Here is an 18,247-nt window from a genome sequence, read left to right as displayed (position 1 = left end):
TCCCTTAGGATGCCTCTGAGAATTCCCACACCCTGTGATCAAAGTCAGTGGAAAAGTACAACAGCCCAATTCAGGCAGGACTGCTCATGGCCCAGACCTCTCAGGATTAAGGATTTGGGTCATCTCACCAGGCAAGGAGCCATGGCTAGCTGAAGTGTTCGCTAAGGGCAGTGGAGGAAGGTGACTAAGGTAATAAAAAATGCCACTGGGACCATGTGATCAATTGCAGAAACCATAACTATAGTCTTATGAGTGTTTCTCCTTTATTTTGTTGTGAATCTGTGTACATATAAATATATTTTGGTTTTTCTCTTTTATCTCTTCATTATTTAACACACAATGCATACTAAAAGTTAATATATGCCACCATGTTTAGGTTACAGAATATCAAAAGAGAAGAGTGACAGCCGGTGTGGTGGTGCATGCTTGTAATCCCAGAATTTGGGAGGCTGAGACAGGAGGATCACAGTTCATGGACAACCTCAGCTACTTAGTGAGGCTCTTTGCAACTCAGTGAGACCTTGTTTCAAAATAAAGAATAAAAAAATAGCTCAAAGGTAGAATGTCCCTGTGTTCCATCCCCAGGAGGGGGGGGGAGAGAGAGAGAGAGAGAGAGAGAGAGAGAGAGAGAGAGATCATCCAGACATATTGATATTGCACGGCTTTCTGCAGAATGGGCACATGGCATGCTTGTGTCTGTGAGGTGGAAGAGTGACTGTGTTCCTATTTTGCATGGAGAAGTGAGGGTGGTTTCAGGAGTTGTGTTTAGATACAAGTTTGCAAGGGGTGGACTGTTCCATATGATAGTCAGTTTTATGCATCAACTCTGCCAGGCTGCCATCTCTGGTTATTTAATCCAGGTGTTGGTGTGAAAGGTTCTATAGATGTGACTAAAGTCAGTTGACTTAGAGTCTCATGTTTTAAATTCCATGAATATTTCAACAAAATTGATATAGGAACAATGAAATAGATTAGAAATCATGATCTAGAGCACAAATTCTCAAACTTAAAGGCTTATTGCCCCCTTTTTAGAAAAAATAAACTGCTCAGTGTCCTCCTAGGACCTTTTACCACTTCCTTATTTTTATTTTGCACCCAAAGCTACTAATGCCCCCCTGGACTGCTTCAGCATTCCCCTATAGGAGCAGTAGCGTCCATTTTGGGAATCTATGATAGAGCTTATACATCATAGCATATCTTATAATATAATAAGTATGTTATAATACAATAGCATTATATGTAATATAATTATGCTATAGCCTACACTTAGTTTTCATAGGTGTTTCATATCTGGGGCGATGGGACAAAATGGGTTAATTAACGAGGTTCTTCTACGTAGTCTGTTTTGTTTCTCTGAATGAACCTGACTGATAGGGCATATATGAAGCTTAGTAATGGAAGGGGCTGGGAAACAGGCTTGGCATACTGTGGAGTGGTTGACAGTCCAAAGAGTACAGGCAAAGGAAGGGCGCCCAGTCCAGTTAAGTCAGGACAGTTAATATGTTAACAGGTAACAGATGGAGTAAGAAGTATAGTGGTTTGGAACTGAAATGCCAGGATGAGGGTTAGGGCTCAACACTGTGGTTAGTGAAAGCCATTAAAGGCTTCTATAGTTCTACAAACTGATGAAAATCTAGATCTAATGAAGATTCATCTGGCTCTCTGGCCATGAGCTGGGACCAGGAGGAACTGAAAGCATGTTCTATTATTCTGGAAGGAGAATCCAATGCCCTGTGGGGAAGTCTGAAACACTTATTAGAAGCAATTTGTGCAACTCTGATGAAGGGGTGGAGACACAGAGAGGAATATCAGCAGAGCATTGACTCAGTAGAGATGGAGTGGGTTGGGGTGGGGACTGAAAGTTCACATGGAAGATTGGATCATCGTATTCAGTTCTTCATAGCCACCCTGTGTTAGAATCCTCCATGCTCTTTGCCATGAGACGTTGCAGTTATTCCTACTGGAGATGGAGTATGTGTCTCTGCTCTGTTGACATTGGGGTGACTCTCTTTGATCAGTGGAGATAAGCTGGTTGTGGCACCATGATAGTTCTCAGCCAAGACCTCCAAAGGCATCACATTTCTATTCATTCTTGTGCTTTTTGATTCACTTGAGAACAGCTTCTCACAGATAGATGCTGCCCCCTGGGCCTGAGTCCTGGATTGATACACATTGAGGCACTTGGAGTCCAACCCTCAGCCAAGCTCAGACAACCCACATCCCAGAGCAAGCCTGCCCAGTAAAGTCCAGCTTGGAGCAGCCAATTCTCAGCTCATCTGTGGCTCTATGAACGTACAAATCTATTCTTGCTGATTGTTATAGGAAGATATATAAAATGTCTCTTAAAGAGCTCATTTATTAATATTCAGGGTTGGTATAGGGGAGTCATGAGGGTTGCATTGTGATGGATTTATCTGGGTGGTGGCCTGTGGCAGTAGGGTGTGGCTGGAGAGGTGGGTCCCTAGGGTGTGGCCTTGGGGATTATAAATGCTTCTTCTTCCTCCCCTGCTCTCTCTCTTGCTTCTGGCCTCCAGGATGTGAGGAGTGCAGCCCATCTGGTCTTCCTTTCTCCACCTCTCATTGTCATGCCCTGAGATCTGCAGTCCCTAGCTTCACATGGACTAAACTGTGAGAGAATAAATCTTCCTTTCTCTAAGTTATGTGGTCAGGTCTCTAGAGTATGGCTGTAAAATGCTGACTGGAACACTGATGGAAGCCCTGGGATCTGAGGTGTTTTGTTACACAGCTCTACTGTGGCAATTGCTGTTTCACGTTCTCTACGCTTTGCATTAAAAGAATGTAGCTGCCACTGACAACATGGCATATTCTCCCCCAGCTCTAATGGTTTCTGATACCTCGAGAGTCCTAGATCAGGAGGAAGAATATGTCCAGCTATGGACCAGAGCTGGGTGTGATGTTAGAGAAGCTGAGGGGAAGTGGAAAGAATGTTCTACTGGAATCCAGGAGGCCTAAGTTCTAGACCCAGGTCTGTACTCATTCTCTGAGTGGCTTTAAGCTAATCATTTTCCTTATCTGAGCTTTGGTTTAATAATGTGCCACATTTAAACATGGTGCCACATTAACCACCTGTTGGTTTAAATCCCTCCCCAGTGCAAATATCAGAAGCTATAGTTCATTGAGCCACTGTACTAGACACTGTGGTGTCTCTAATCTGAACTCCCTTCAAGTAGGAGGTTAAGGTATTGGGCCTCACTTTCAAACTCTCAAAGACTGGTCATGGCCACTCAGAGCTACTTGAGAAGGAGGCCAAGGCTGCCTCTTTCTCAGCTCAGCAAGAGTGAGCTCTGAGGTCAGCACCCCTCTCCAGGAGGTAGAAAGTGTTGGCACTGTGACTTGTCCCACAAAGCAACTGTTCCCCACCAGGAAAGGTGTGTGCAGTGGTAGGGTGGGTGATAGCGATGCTTCTGGAATGCCATGTATAAACCCATGGAGCCAAATCAGGTGCCACTGAGGGCTCCCAGCACTGAGAGCTTCGGCTCAGGCTCTGAGTGCGGGCACCAGTAGCAGATCTGTTATTTTGAAGCAGTTGTATAAGCAATGAGAATGTGGCTCTCTTGGGCTTCACAGAGGGCAGGGGGGAAGCAGTCTGTGTGTTTGGCTGGAACTTCAAGTCTCCTGTGCAAAACTGCGAACCACTGTTTTTCTGAGACCAGCAGCCATGAAGGAGCATGGGGTACACACACCCAGGGCCCTCTCCAGGGGCTCAGGAGAGCAGTGCAGTTCTGCCCTGGGATTCACTTGGTCCCAGCTCCATTTGCAGTTCCCTGGGAGGTCTTGGGAGAATTGTCAGCTTCTCCAAATCTCAGGCTTTTCATCTCTAATTTGTAATTGTGGAAGAGGTGAAACCAGGAGGATAAACTTGGGTTTTATGGCCCCTTGTGCCTCCAGCATACTTAGTGTCTAGAGAAAAGGAATTTAGATAGAAGAAGTTTCAGGGGAGGGTGCTTATGCTGAAGTGTTCAAGTCTAGAGTCTGTGAGTTATAAGTGATGGGAAAAAACTAAGCCAAACTGGAAAAAACATTTTGGCTCATTGTCTGAGTCTGTTTTCAGTTGCTATAGCAAACTGTTTGAGCCAGAGGACCATAAAAGGAAAAGAAGTTTATCTAGCTCAGTTTTGGAGGCTGCAGGTCTAATATCAGGTGGCTCCATCTTTTCAGCCTCTGGTGAGGGCCTCGTGGGGGGCATCACAATGGCAGGAGCAAGTGGGAGAGATCACACGGGAGCCGGGGGCTCAGGGCCAGCCTGGTGTTTTTCATAACGATCCACTTGTGGAAACTGCCCAGTGTCCCATGAGAACTACCTTAATTCTTCTCAGGGCAGTGCCCTCCAGTGACCTGACCACCTCCACTGGGCCCCTCTTAGTGGCTCCACCACCTCTCAGCACCACTACCCTGGGGACCAAGATTCCAGCACACGAATCTCAGGGGGACAAACCACATCCCAACCAGAGCACTCGAATAACTAAAAAGCACAGGGGTAGGATTACAGGTTTGGCTGGATCCAGGGTCCAACACCACCGTTTTGTATCCATGAATCCAACATTCCTTTTATATCTTAACCATTGGACCATGTAATGATCCCACTCCCAGGCAGATTTCCTCCATGTGGTGGCTGTCAGCAGCTTCAGAATTCCCCCTTCTTTTCCTCAACCCAAAAGATCAGCAGAAAAAGAGCCTCACTTCACCTTTCTATTCCCTTGCCCAGCAAAAGTTCCAGGAGTGTATTCACTGGATGTCTCAGGTCCTCTGTCCATCCCAAATTAGTCTCTGTGACCTGGGATGAAGCACAATCGCCAGGTCACGGTTAACACTACCTCTAAACACATGGGCAGAGGATGGGGAAAAGATTCTTAAAAGATTGGGGAAAGGATGCTGGGAAGACAGACCACAGATATCCATGCCATGGAGCGAGGGCTCTGTTTATTAGCTGACAGCTGACCCAGCCAGGAGACATTCCTGAGGCTGGGAAAAACCAACAAACAGAAAAACATCCAGTCACTCATTAGCTGATGCAGAAACTCCAACCGACATGTGCTGGGCGTTTCCCATGCACTCCGCACAGTGCTAGGTAAATTCAGAATAATAATTTCTAAAAGTGGCAAATTGTGAGCCCTTGGTTCTTAGGTATGTGCAGGGGAGTGGGGGAGGTTAAAATGAGCCCCTGCAGTACGTGAGGTAGACTGAGAGAGGTCCGAAGCGTGCAGCTCCTCCAGTGCTCCAGAAGAAAGAGAGAGTGGATTGTATCCTGGACTGCGAGGACGAGAGGCTCCATGGAGAGCCTGGCTTTAGACAAGCACTGGAGGCCACAGAAGGGCCAGACTCTGAAGAATCCAGATTCCAAGTAAAAGGGGTTAGATTTACTCTAGTAGAACTAGGGAGCCATGGAAGGTTTTGGGATAGGGTTGGGACTTGTCACTGAACTTGTTCTTACTACCAGTCCCACAGCTTATCCTATCTGAGTCCCCAAGAACCTGAGAGAACACACATTAAGAATATGTATGTTGTAGGTGGGCGTGGTGGTGCACGCTTGTAATCCCCGCGCTTGGGAGGCTGAGACAGGAGGATCATGCAGGTTTGAAGCCAGCCTCAGCTGGCTTAAGAGACCCTGTTTCCAAATAAAATATAAAATAGGTCCGGGAGTGTAGCCCAGAGGTAGAAGGCCCCTGGGTTCCGTCCCCAGTACAAAAAAAAAAAAAAAAAGAATATGTATGTTGTACACCCGTAATCCAGTACTTGGGAGGCTGAGATGGGAGGACCACAGGTTTAAGACTAGCCTCAGCAATTTAGCAAGGCTTTCTGCAACATAGTGAGACCTGTTTCAAAACTAAATATTCTAAAAAGGGTTGGGGGGTAGTTTGGGTTCAGTCCCCAGTAACACACACACACACACACACACACACACACACACACACACACACTTGCTAACAAGCACACAGTGAGGACACGTATGTAGGAAGCATTCCTGGAACACACTTCCAAGGCAAATTAGTCCTTGCCCTGCGATGTGAGTGTAATCTTTCTGTCTTGCAGCTCAAGAACTAAGTTTTCCATGGCGTAAGCGTGTGGCAGAGGCGGCTGGGACGCCAGGCGTGTCTAAATCCACATTAGCTTCTGTGTTGAAATGTTAACTGTGATTATGACTCTGTGGGTGGATTACAAGGGATTTTCATTCTCCATTTTACATATATCTATAGTTTGCAAATTGTCTACAGTGAGTGTTTGTTACTTTTGTCAGTAGAGAGCAAATATACACTTACAAAAACATAAGAGCTACAGGACCCTCGCTCTCCTGAGAAATGACTACCCAAACTACCATTTAATTCTCCCAGCACCTCGGTGGAGAAAAAGGCTCGAAGTCGACAGAGTTGCTCGACACTTGAGTTTGCAGTCATTAATATCACAACCTCATTTCCTTTTTCTCCCATCTCCTATTTTCAAATTAATTGTAATGGCATAAATAATATTGGTATATCTGTTTCATATAAAAAATAAAAATATTATTGCTAAGACTGAAGTGTCATTTGACCATCAGCCCTCCCATCTGATACTCACTGTAAGATAACAATGTTTATTGTTTACAGTATGTTCTAGACCTTTTTCTACACATTTACCTATATACATATGCATTGAGGAAAAAGCGTGAAGTGTTTTTTTCTGTGAACTTAACATAATTATGTGGGATTAAAGTACTAGTCTGCAGTTTGCCTTTTCCGTTCACCCGGAGGTCTCACCCGTCCTGTGAAGTAAACATGAGCTCAGGAGTGTCACACAAACACTGCACACGATGGGCGCCAGGAAGAAGAAGGCGCTTCGACTGCCACTCTGGAGGCTGGAAGAGTACATGCTGAGGGTCAGATGAGGTGGCAAAGGGCTCTGGGGCTGGCCATTCACATCCCAATGTTTTCATTATAAGATGGGGAAACTGAGGCTCAAAGAGAAGATGTGCCTTCCGAGGTACACCTGAGGTCGCACGGGGAGCCAAAGATGGGGCTGGGCTGGAGCCCCGCTCTGCACCTCCCGTCTCAGCCAACTCCACATCTTTTCTGGAACCACTTTGACAGATGGCTTCCCTCTGCATGGATGCCTCGAGTCGCTGGGAGCCCAGCCCTGTGGAAGGCAGCTTCTGCGGATCTGGGCAGAGCCCCAGCTCTTTCTATGGCAGCAAGACTTTGCTTCACTGCCCCCACCCCCCACTGATCCACCTGTACCACTCATTCATATGTTTTATCATTCATTCATTCATTCATTCATTCACTTGTTCGTTCATTAAACCTGTTACCGATCATCAGCCTCGTGCCAGGTGGATTAAGTAAGTGTGCCTTGCCTCTCAGAGTTGAGACTGCTATGTAGAGTATAACATGCTTGGTGGGACGTGAGCTCTGGGAGGGCGGCAACCGCTTCACATCTGCAGGATTGGCTGCAGTGAGCCAGGGTGACCAGTGAGCTTTGTAAAGGTGCCCATCGGTATTTATGGAATGAAAAGATCCATGCATGATATTGATGTGGACCAGAAAAAGAATATTTAAGGAGTGGCAGCAACAGAGAGAGCAGCTGGTTCTGCTTGAGGCTGAGGGAGGATAGTCCTGGTGAGCTTTCTCAAGGAGGGATCCTTTAAACGAGGTGCCAGAAAGAGCAAGATTTCAGCGGCCAGGAAGTGAGGGGGGCCAGCAGGAACAAGACGGCCGCAGTGAGCACGGTGCGGTTGAGACACCATTGGAGCCTGATCTGTGCAGTCACAGAGCACACAGGAGCAGAAAGAAAGGAGGGAGCTGGAGACAGCTGGGCCTGGAAGCCCTTCAACCCTAAGCCTCAGATCTGGACGTGGCCCTAAAGCAAGGGGTAGCAGCAGTGGGTTTATGTTAGCGACAGGATCTGAGCAACACTTTAACAGACCCCACCTGTGTTGGTGTGTGGCTGCATGCTCCCGGCTCCTGTGGAACCCACTGGGAAGTGGGCACAGTCCACCAGGTGAGAGGTGATTACTGGGCAGCCAAAAGCCCAATCATTTCCCAGCTGAATGGTAATTGGGCATTCCAAGTGCAATCCCGAGGTCGTAGGTGTCCTCAACCATAATTTTCTCCGTGCTGCTGGCTCGCCCTGCGTGAGCAGCTTAAGCCGCTTATAGCTAATCCTGCACCGCTCGGCCCTCCTCACACTATGGTGGCAGCCCTCGGTGGGCAGAGCTGTGGTTCTGCGGGAAGACTCCGATATCCTCTCTCAGTATCCTCTTTCGTTCCTTCCCTGAATGACCACCACTCCTTCCAGACCATGAGGCAAGCCCTGGGGCCCTTCAAGCTTTCTGGGTCCCTCTTCTGCAGAGGGGAGGTTGGAGCTGGCCACGTTCTCCCCAAGGTGGCCTCCCCTTTCTCAGGCCTCAGTTGATTAATCACTGCTGGATTCCAGCTATCAGCTCTGCTGCAATTGGCATATTTATTTCTAATCAGCTCTTAAAAATGGCATCATTCAAAGGTGCTTAACCACATTACTTAATTCTCAGCCTGTATTGCTATTGATTTCAAATATTCTCCTCAAGATATGGCTCATCATTCAATGCAGAAGTCTGTTTATATAATAATCTTATCTGGTTACTAAAATCTGTGAAATCTCTTCAATTGCCTCTAATGCAAGATCGGAGACTGGTTGCTAAATGAGTCAATTTTACTTTAATTTGGTTTATTTACAGTACATGTTTTAATGCTCTACATTCTCGTCTTTCGCAGCAATGCTGAAAATAAAGGCAAATATAGGCACAGAGAGAGGCCTGTGCTTTTCTCAGTCTGCGAGAGTCGAGGAGGGCTGACTGAGCTTTCTGACCAAAACTCAGCTCCCTGCCTCTGGCGGCGGGAGGAAGGTCTCACGGTGTCTCACAAAGCCCACAGCACCTGTGCAGCACTATCGAGCAGGTCCGTGAGGAAAGCCACGTGGCCCCAGCTCTGCCGCTCAGTGTAGGGGAGCAGGTTGCTGGACCGTATGGAGCCTCAGTTTTCCCATCTGGGCAATGGGATAGAGGAAGGTGCTTCCAGGTTTCTTGGGAAGCCCACCTGCGACTCCAGGATTGAAGTACGCGCAGCAGGTGTTCCACGCTAAGACTTCCCTGCTCCTTCAGCTTCCATGGCAAAGCCTCAGCAACCCCTTCCCCTGCATCCACAGACCTCTCAGGAGCAGTTTTTCTAGACACAGAGTGCTCTGGGCTACAAAGCAAGAGGCTAACCCCTCTAGTTTATATTGGTGAGGTTTTCATAGAGCAAAGCCAGTATTAGTGGAAGACCATGGATGGGACCCAAGCCAGGCTATTCTGTGTCTCCCAGCCCTGCCCAGCAACCCCCTGTAAGCCTCCTTCCAATACCTCGGTTCCCTCCCAATCTCCTGGCCACACCAATTTCCTGTTCCTGTGGCTCAGCTCATCCTGCTGGCTTCTCCTGGCCCAAATAGCCACCCCAACCCCTCTTTCTACAGCTCGCACTTTGTACCCTCTCCCGTGCCTGCCTCTTTTGGTGTTTCTTTGATGAATACCTAGGAAAAATGTTCGATTGAGATAATTTCTGTGTGAGCAAGCCCTGGCTCTCACTGGTTGGTGGTGACCTGTAGACCAAGTCCTTGGATCACACTTCCATCTTTGGTCCTGTCACCTGTTTCCAAGGAGTAGATGCCAGGATCCGTGGCAGGGAACCTGGCCATTTCTCCACTGCAGATCCAGAGATATGCCAGTGAGGCCTGAGGCTGTTGGTGTCAGTGTTGAGCCTGACCTTGAGGTGCCCCTCACCTTGCAAGAGAGACACACTTCTAAGCAAATGGAGATGCCACGGCTTGCTACGTGGGTGCTACAGGGCCAGGGGGAAGATGGGGATGCTAAATGAACCTGACATTTTTCTATTTGTCCTGCCTGCTAAGGCTGTGAGAGGCACAGGGCCCCCACATGGCTGCCTGTGTCTCTCCTGTGTCTCTGCCTGTATTTAGTTAAGGAGCCCCTGTCTGCAGTAGGAGACACCCGTCTTGCCCCCTGGTGCTCGGCTCTCTTGGTTAGGTGTGAATGCAGCCGTTTCATGCTCATCTTGCCCGATTAACAACATCTGGTCCCCTATAAAACCAACTGGTGAGATGGTTTGTTATTGAAAGACAATGCAACATCATTAGGCATTAATGGCTCCTGGGCTCGTTGACTGAGGCTGAGTTCCCAGGGTTAATGTGGCGAGATGTTGGGTCTCACCCTGCCCAGCTTCTGGGCTCTTCTTCTATTTATAGGCACCTTCTTCAAGCTTCATATTCTGAATCATGGAACTGAGAGGTAGAGGAGGGCCTCAATTTCCTCAAAGGAAAATTGCCAGGAGGTGGAGGAAGCTGCCACTTAGAAGAAGGAGAGCACCAAATGAGGTCATTTAAACACTACAAATTTTTCTTTTCTCCTCTGTCTGCACAAATCAGTCTGTTTCCATCAGTAACTAGATAAGTGTTCCTTTTTTTTTTCTTCCTTTCTCTCTGTCTGTCATTAGGTCACTTCCTTTTAGTTCAGTTAAGACCTCTCACGCTCTTGGCTTGAAAGCCAAGGTAAGTCACAGCCCTACCCATCCAAGGGTGCCTTCCTCAGCTATCTAAGAGCTGGACTGGGAGGGAGGATCTTAGACAGGTTGTGACTGGGAGTCAGGCTGAGCCAATTTGGCACTGAGAATCCATGTGCTATGTGTAACTACAAATGACCTCTGAAGCTTTGGTCAGCATATTGATCTTACTAATAGTGACTGATACAGTTCCATAAGAACTGTTAACAAATCAGAAATCTCTTTTCTATTTCTTCATTCACACTGCAAACACTGAGAAACCAGCTATCACATACGCTGAGCTTTTGGGGCAAAAATGTCTGCTGCTCCCAACATGAGTGGAAAGAGCAGATGAATCTCATGGATTTTATTAAAAGAAAATTTCCTATTCATATTTCCCTGTTTTTTTCTTTCTTTGTTCATTTCTTCCATCCTTCCTCTCTTCTTTCTTTCCTTCCATAAAAATTTCCCAAGCCGGGAGTGGTGGTGCACGCCTTGTAATCCCCGCATTTGGGAGGCGGAGACAGGAGGATCGCACTGCTTTGAAGCCAGCCATGCTGGCTTAAGAGACCCTGTTTCCAAAAATAAAAAAGTATAAAATAGGTGTGGGAGTGTAGCCCGGAGATAGAAGGGCTTCCAGGAACCCCAGTACCACACACACAAAAAAAATTCCCAAGCAGTTATATTTGATGGAGAATTGATTAAAATGTCATTTCTCTGTTAAAGGAACAGGAGTTTATCACCTGCAAAGGAGCAACCAAATGGCCCCTTTGGCCAAGAGAAAGCCCATAGCACACTCAGAGATTCCTTGGCTGTGGACAACTGGAAACCAGTTCCTCTAGTGTCAGATCTGGGCAGAGCCAGAGGTGGCGGGGTGAGGCCCCTACCATGGGACGAGGGCTGAGATAATGCTTCTAGTTCCTTCTACAAACTCTGCTGCTGCCTTCTCTAATGTTCAAGCAAAGGGATCCTATCTCAGCTCCACTAAGGGAATCAGCAGGCAGAGGTGGCATCCGTCCCTGGGCACTCTCTCTCAGGAGTGCAGCTCCATGCAGCCATGAGTGTGTGACCACCCCAGGGAAAGGGGAAACATGGGGACCCCTCCTGTGAGCCATGTCCAGCCCTGTCAAGCGCCTGGACTGCAGTCACAGCCCTTCTGGATTTTGCATTAATGATGAGAGACAATCCCTGTTCCCCTATCGTGGGTAGGAGTAGATTAAGAGGACTCACTGTCTGTCCCGCTCATGAGGCACTTAATCAAATAATGCCATGAGCACTCACTTTTACTTTCCTCTCGTGTTCTCTGGCTCTCCCTGGGAGGGACGCCTCATCTCTACCTACCACTCGCAGAAGAAAGCAATGGAGTCAGATCTATGTTCACATCATTGCTTTAAAATTGGGGCCTCCATTCTGGAAAAGGATTCTGCATGTTTTCTGCAGACAGTAAACACTGAAAGGAAGGCAGCTTCAGTACTTACAATGTCAGAAGTTAGGGAAGTCAAGTGACTTAAGGCCTCGTGAGATGTCTTCTCAGCTTGTCCTCCCATTTGCTGGCTATGTGACTTCCAGGGAGATCTGACTTCTCTAGGTGTCAAGATCCTATTCCAAGGCAGACACTTCCAGAAAATAGAGAGGGGATAGTTTCCAGAATCGTAGCTCATTGCCCTTTTCTACCCTCAACGTTTCATCCACAAGCCTAAGACCTGCGTTCTGCCAGGCACCCAGGACTCCCTCTGCAAGCATGTCGTGAATGAATGAAAAATAGCATTTTGCAAGTGGGAGACATATTTCAAGTGGCCGCTCCTACCTTGGGGTCTTTGCAGCAGGACTTTCGGAAAATCTCACTGATGCAGTATCGTCCTGTTGCTGATTTCCTGCAAATCAGCTGACCTGTATTTACAGTATCCACATTTGTTTTGGATAAAATCCAAATGTCCACTTAACTGGGCTGGAAGCCAGCACAGTCTTCCTATATTGTTTGTAACTGGGAGATTAATGGCGGGCCTTGCTCCGAACCATGCAGTAACATTGTTCACTTTGGGTGTCTCTTCGGTGCCGATTATAATAATGGATTGGTCTTCACTGGAGCCTCCTCCTCTGCTTTAAGACCCTTGGCTTCTTCAGGGAGGCAACAGGGGCACAAGGTGGCATTCCACTGAGATTCCTCGGTGAGGCTGAGATAAGGTCTAAACCCAGCTCTGTCATGTCTCAGCTGCATGACCTGTGAGATGCCCAGTCTCTCCGAACCTCAGCTTTTTCATACGTTGGCATCATAGATCTTATGGCATGCAGTTCTTGTGAGGACTAAGTAAAAGAAAGGCTTTGTAGGGGCTGGGCATGGTGGTGCATGCTTGTAATTTCAGTGACTCAGGCTGAGCCATGAGGATTACAGCTCAAGACCAGCTCAGGAACTTAACAAGACCCTATCTCAAAATAAAATGTAAAAGGGCACAGGGTGTAGGTCAGGGGTAGAGTACCCTTGGGTACAATACCCAGCACCCAAAAATGCTTGCATTCTATCTATCGATACACACGGTCACTCATACATGTTGGCTCCCCATGGAAAGATGAGAGAGCAGAATGCAACTGCAACCAAAGAATGAGGCCACTCAGCAGTGGGCAAAGGGCTTGAAAGGGGGTTTGTCCAAAGGAGACACACAACAGCCGATGAGAATGTACCTAGGTGCTCAGCCACAGCGATCAATGCAAATAGAAACCACAATGGGGTATGCTTCTCACCTGTGAAGATGGCTGCTAGAAAAACAGCCACAGCAGACAGAGTATGCGAAGTGTTGGAAAAGATATGGAGCAATTGGAACCCTCGCAGGCTGCCGGTGGGAACGTAAAATGCTGTACTGGTTATGAAAGCAGCATGGCTCTTCTTCCAAAACATTAACACGGAATCACCATACGATTCAGGAATTCCAGTTCTGCTCACATGCTGAGAAGAAATGGCAGGAGGGACTCAAATAGTTTTTTGTACATCCCTGTTCATAGCAGCATTGGTCACCATAGTCCAGAGGGAGAAGCAATTCAGGTATCCATTGACAGATGACTGCATAAAGAAAATGTGGACTGCTCACACAATGGAATATTATCCGGCCTTAAAAAAGAAAGTAGTTCTGACATGTGATACAGTGTAGATGAACCTTGAGGACATTATGCCAGGTGAAATAAGTGAGATGCAAATGAACAGATGCTGTATAATTCCATTTAGATAAAGTCCCCAGAGAAGTCAAATTCATAGAAACAGTATGGAAGGGAGGTTGCTAAAGCCTGGGGGGCAGAGTGGGGGAGAGAGAATGGCAAGCTTTTCCTAAAGTTTGCTCCAATGCAGGGGCTAATTTCTCCATCCAAATGTCCACTTTGGACAGTGTCTTTACTGCCCTAAACTGTAGTCCCAGGAAGGAAGCAGGATTCAGCAGAATATGGCAAAGCTCTGTGCCCACACACGTGCACATATAGGGACTGAGAAGGAAGCTTCAGCTTCAGTGTGCATTGAGTAGTGGTGGATGGATATGTAGGACCAGCGTCTGGGATGCTGGTCCTGAGGCTGCTGAATAGTCTGGTGAAAGCAAGAGGGCCTGAACTTGTAAACCCAGCTGGCTGCGATCCTGTGTGTCCCACGCTCCTAACCCGGAGCCAGGTGGGAATGATAGAAGGTCCAGGATGGGCTCCGCAGTCCTGCAGGTGCCTCCCAGCTGCTGCAGTAACCAGTTGTGCAGCCTGGACCCCTTATTGCATCTTCTGTGCCTTGAATTCTTCTGTATCACATAGAGATGATACTTGCTCTGCCGAGGTAGGGGTGAGGTGTGAGACAGGGGCAAGCGAGGCAAAAGTCCAGCCCAGTGTGTGGTACCCTGGCCACCACTCCATAACTGCTTCGGGCCTGCTCACCTGCCCCAAGGTCTCTTTCCATCCTGGTTGCGGGCTCCACCCCTCCCCCAGCCCCAAAGTCGGGTGGGCACTTGGTATTAAATGGCCTGGATGAAATGCTTTCTGCTTGCAATTTGCCTGCCATAAAAATACATCTATATTTAAATATGCTGAGATAATTCTTAAGTTTTATTAGTACTTAAATATTTTGGCATGTTTATTTCTCCTGGAACAATTATGGAGGTTTCATTGTTTTACTTGCAAAAAAAAGAGACTAAATCTCCTTTTACAATAAACTCCTGACAGGTTGGATATGGCGCTATCCCCAGTCTGTGTCTCCCACTATTGTCTAGTCAGCTCTCGGGGTACAGAAGCAGAACTACTAGGAAGGAGGGAGCCGGTCCTCAGGGAAGCCCCCTCAAGGGGACATCTCCCTCTCCTGTTTGCTTCACCCCCACCTCCTCTCCTGAGGCTTGCCCTACACGGGGTGACCAGCATGCGTCCCCTGGCTTCCCAGTGAATCTGGTCAAGAGGCAGCCCAGGTAGGGCACAGCTCCTGTCCACGGTCTCTGTTACATCCAGCCCACCCGTCTCTCTTACTGTGCAGGGGACTCCCACTCCCGCATGCACTTGCACACTGCATGGTCCCTGGGGTTCTCCACGCCTGGCCCACCTTAATAAGTAGTTCCTTATTTATTCTCCTTGGTGACCCATCTGTGTGGGCCAGCCATCTCCTGCAGGGCCCTGGTGGACACGCAGTACCCACTAGGTTCTCACTTGTAGGGGACTTCGCCATAAGAAGTGCTTTTGAATTCAACCTTGTGGTGAGCGTTCATGACCATCCTGTAAGTGGAGCGGGCAGGACTGCCTTCCTTCTGGTTACTGTTGGAGACACTGAGACCCAGAAAGGTTGCTTGCCCAAAGGAACACAGCTTTCCCTGTGGGCAGAGGACTATGTGTGCTATTTACAGAATGTACAGCAGCAGCCTCGAATCAGGGTGTAGAGAGAGAATGTGCAGGGGACCTGCTATGAGCTTCCAGTCTCTTCTCTTCTCTCAGAGATGGGTGAAACCCTCAGCCTATGCAGCTAAAGCAAACTCATCCTTCCTTCCTCCCTCTTTTTTTCTTCATATATTTTCTCCCTCCCTTCTTCATTCCTCTGTCTCTCCCTCCCTTTCTCCCTTCCTTCTCCCTGTGGAATTTAACATGCACCATATCCTAAGGAAGATGCTGGAGTTCCATAGGAGGTCTTGGAGGAAGCCAACTGGACTTCAGATCATTATGCTACAATGTGACCATCTCTAGTAAGCCCAGGGCATTGTGGGAGCTCAAAGAGGCCTCAGCTCACCCTGGCATCTCTGTCGGCTTCCTCAGGGAGGTGGTGCCAGGGCTCCTTCTCCCACCTTGGCCAGCTCTTGTCGTGTTCTAGACACCAGGCTGGGGTGGCACGGTGTGCTAGGGAGGATGAGGCTTTCTGCCTGGGCTGGCTCCTGCTGTGCAGGCTCCTGGGCCTTCCTCTTAGGCCTCAGCCTGTCTTGGCTGCTCTGGTCCTGGGGGCTTTCAGCCTCTCCAGTTTCCTTGTCTATTTGGAACCTCTGGGGATCTGGAGCGAAGAGCTGCAGTCTCCATCAGCGCCACAGTCTCCTGTCCTTCTATCTCCTATCAGCACAGAGCCGAGGAGAGCCTCCACCTGCTGCTGCTGTGTGGAATCCAAGAGAAGCACTTTCTTCACCGACCGCATGGAGGTGTGTTCCCTGGGCCCTTCCTTGGTCACCTGCTGTTAAAGTGCCCTGGGGTGGCCTGGCTGTACAGGGGTCTCAGAGCCCACGGGCTCTGCAAAGCATTAGTGCAACTCAGGAGAGAAATCAACTGTACCTACTAATCAAATAAGACTCAGGCACAAAGTGGTTTTAATTGTAGAAGCAATAAGGTCATTGTACTTAGCGTAAGTATTTGGCAGTATTAAATAAAACTTTGTTATTCCAGACCAAATGTCAATGAAAAAATACTAAAAAAAAAAATGACCAATTTTTCATTTTATCACTTTTCTTGCTGTTTAAATAGAGCAACAGAACCAAAATTAAATCAAGTTTATACCCCAAAAGGCAACATCTGGTGGTCGGGATACAAATATTCATGGTGAATTTGCTGTGTGACCCTGAGCAAGTGTCTCTGTCTGCTCCAGCTTCCTCATCCACACAAGGGGAGTGATAGCACAGCCTTGTCACATAAGGCAAATGAAATGAGAAAAGTGGAGGGGTTGTCTCCATATATCGTTTAATCGCTTGCTTTGTTTTTCCTTTTTCTTTATTTGCAGCCTTCTTCAAGTCACTCGGCATCGGAGTTGGGATAAAAGCAGAATGCAGCACAGAAATGAGGAGTCGCTTGTCACTTGCGACTCATAGGGACATCCAGGTTTGGAGATCTGAGAAATGGTCTCCTCCACAGGGGGCTCAAAGGCAGGCAGAAGAAGTTTCTGCAGGCACAGGATTCTGACACCTCCTATGTCCAAGGCTAAATACAATTTTTGAGGGTCCAGGAGTTTGTTCTTGGGTTGGGATGAAAGGGATAATAAGGAGGTCTGTGTAAAAAGCCAGCCCTGGCTTCTGCAGCTGCATTCTCCATGCTTTCCATTATGCATGAGGTGGTGGGAGCTGTGATGCTTTTTCAAATATTTCTGTAATTGATGAGTGGGCCTTTGATAAACTACCATAGAATTAGGAGCACCCCATCCCAAGGAATGCTGTCTTGTTCCTCCTCCACAGCTGATAATTTGATTTGAAGGGGGAGCGCAAGACCCAAAGAACTGCCTCTCCCTCCTGAAACTTGCATTATAAACTGAATGTCTATGGTTTTGTTTTGAAACATGAACAAGGACAGTTTTCTGAGGTCTGAAGTCTGGTGCTTGCCGTCAGATGAAGGGGCTTAAGAACAGGGAGCTCAAGTACAGGGACACTGTCTGGCTTATGTCCTGGCTTGGTCATAGAGTCCCCCTCATGGCTGCTAAAGGGGTCTTCCTAAACCTCCTCCATGGGGGGGGGAGCAGAATCCTTCAGAGCCAGGATACATGGGCACCAACCAACCAGAACATTGGTATGGGCACATGCTATGGGTCCTGCTGACCAGGTGACCTTTTGCTTCTGGGTTTGGGTATGGCCTCAAGCACCAAGGGAGGGAACCACAGTGTTGAAGCGTACAGGGCAGTTGCTCAGAAAGCCTTGTTAATTCATATGAAAATATATCAATATTTTCAAAATATGTGTGCCTATCCCAGTGTGGTTCTTGAATACTTCCCTAATTCCCTGTACTAAATGAGGATCTCCAAATCTCACCGTGGTATTTGCATTTCTTTCCAACAACTTTCAATCCATCTCTTCACCCCCTTTTCCTTCTCTCCTCTCCACCTCCAGCTCCAGGTTTTGCTACCTCTGGACCCTACTTAGTTCCTACTTCTTCCATATTGTCACAGATGCCTGATCTAGCATTTGATGTGCTGCATTGGTATTTGTCTGGCCTGTGTTAAACATTAACCTGTGTGTGACATTAGGTTAAAATGGAAAAGTGTTAGGCTCTTATTCCTACCTGCTATTACAGGACACTAGGCCACTCCCAAAAAACACACATGCACACATATACTCCCTCAATTATTTCTGAAATCATTACAGTTCATGTGAGTTCACCAAAAACACTTATTGGTGGGTAAAATTCCATTGTGCACATATCCCACAGTTTTGTAATTCATTCATCTGTTGATGGACATAAAAACACAATTACATCATTTACAGGGAAATGAATGGAACTGGAGGAAATTATAC

This window comes from Muscardinus avellanarius, assembly GCF_963383645.1.
Source record: "Muscardinus avellanarius genome assembly, chromosome: 4".
NCBI lineage: Eukaryota > Metazoa > Chordata > Mammalia > Rodentia > Gliridae > Muscardinus > Muscardinus avellanarius.
This window is presented reverse-complemented; position numbering follows the sequence as displayed.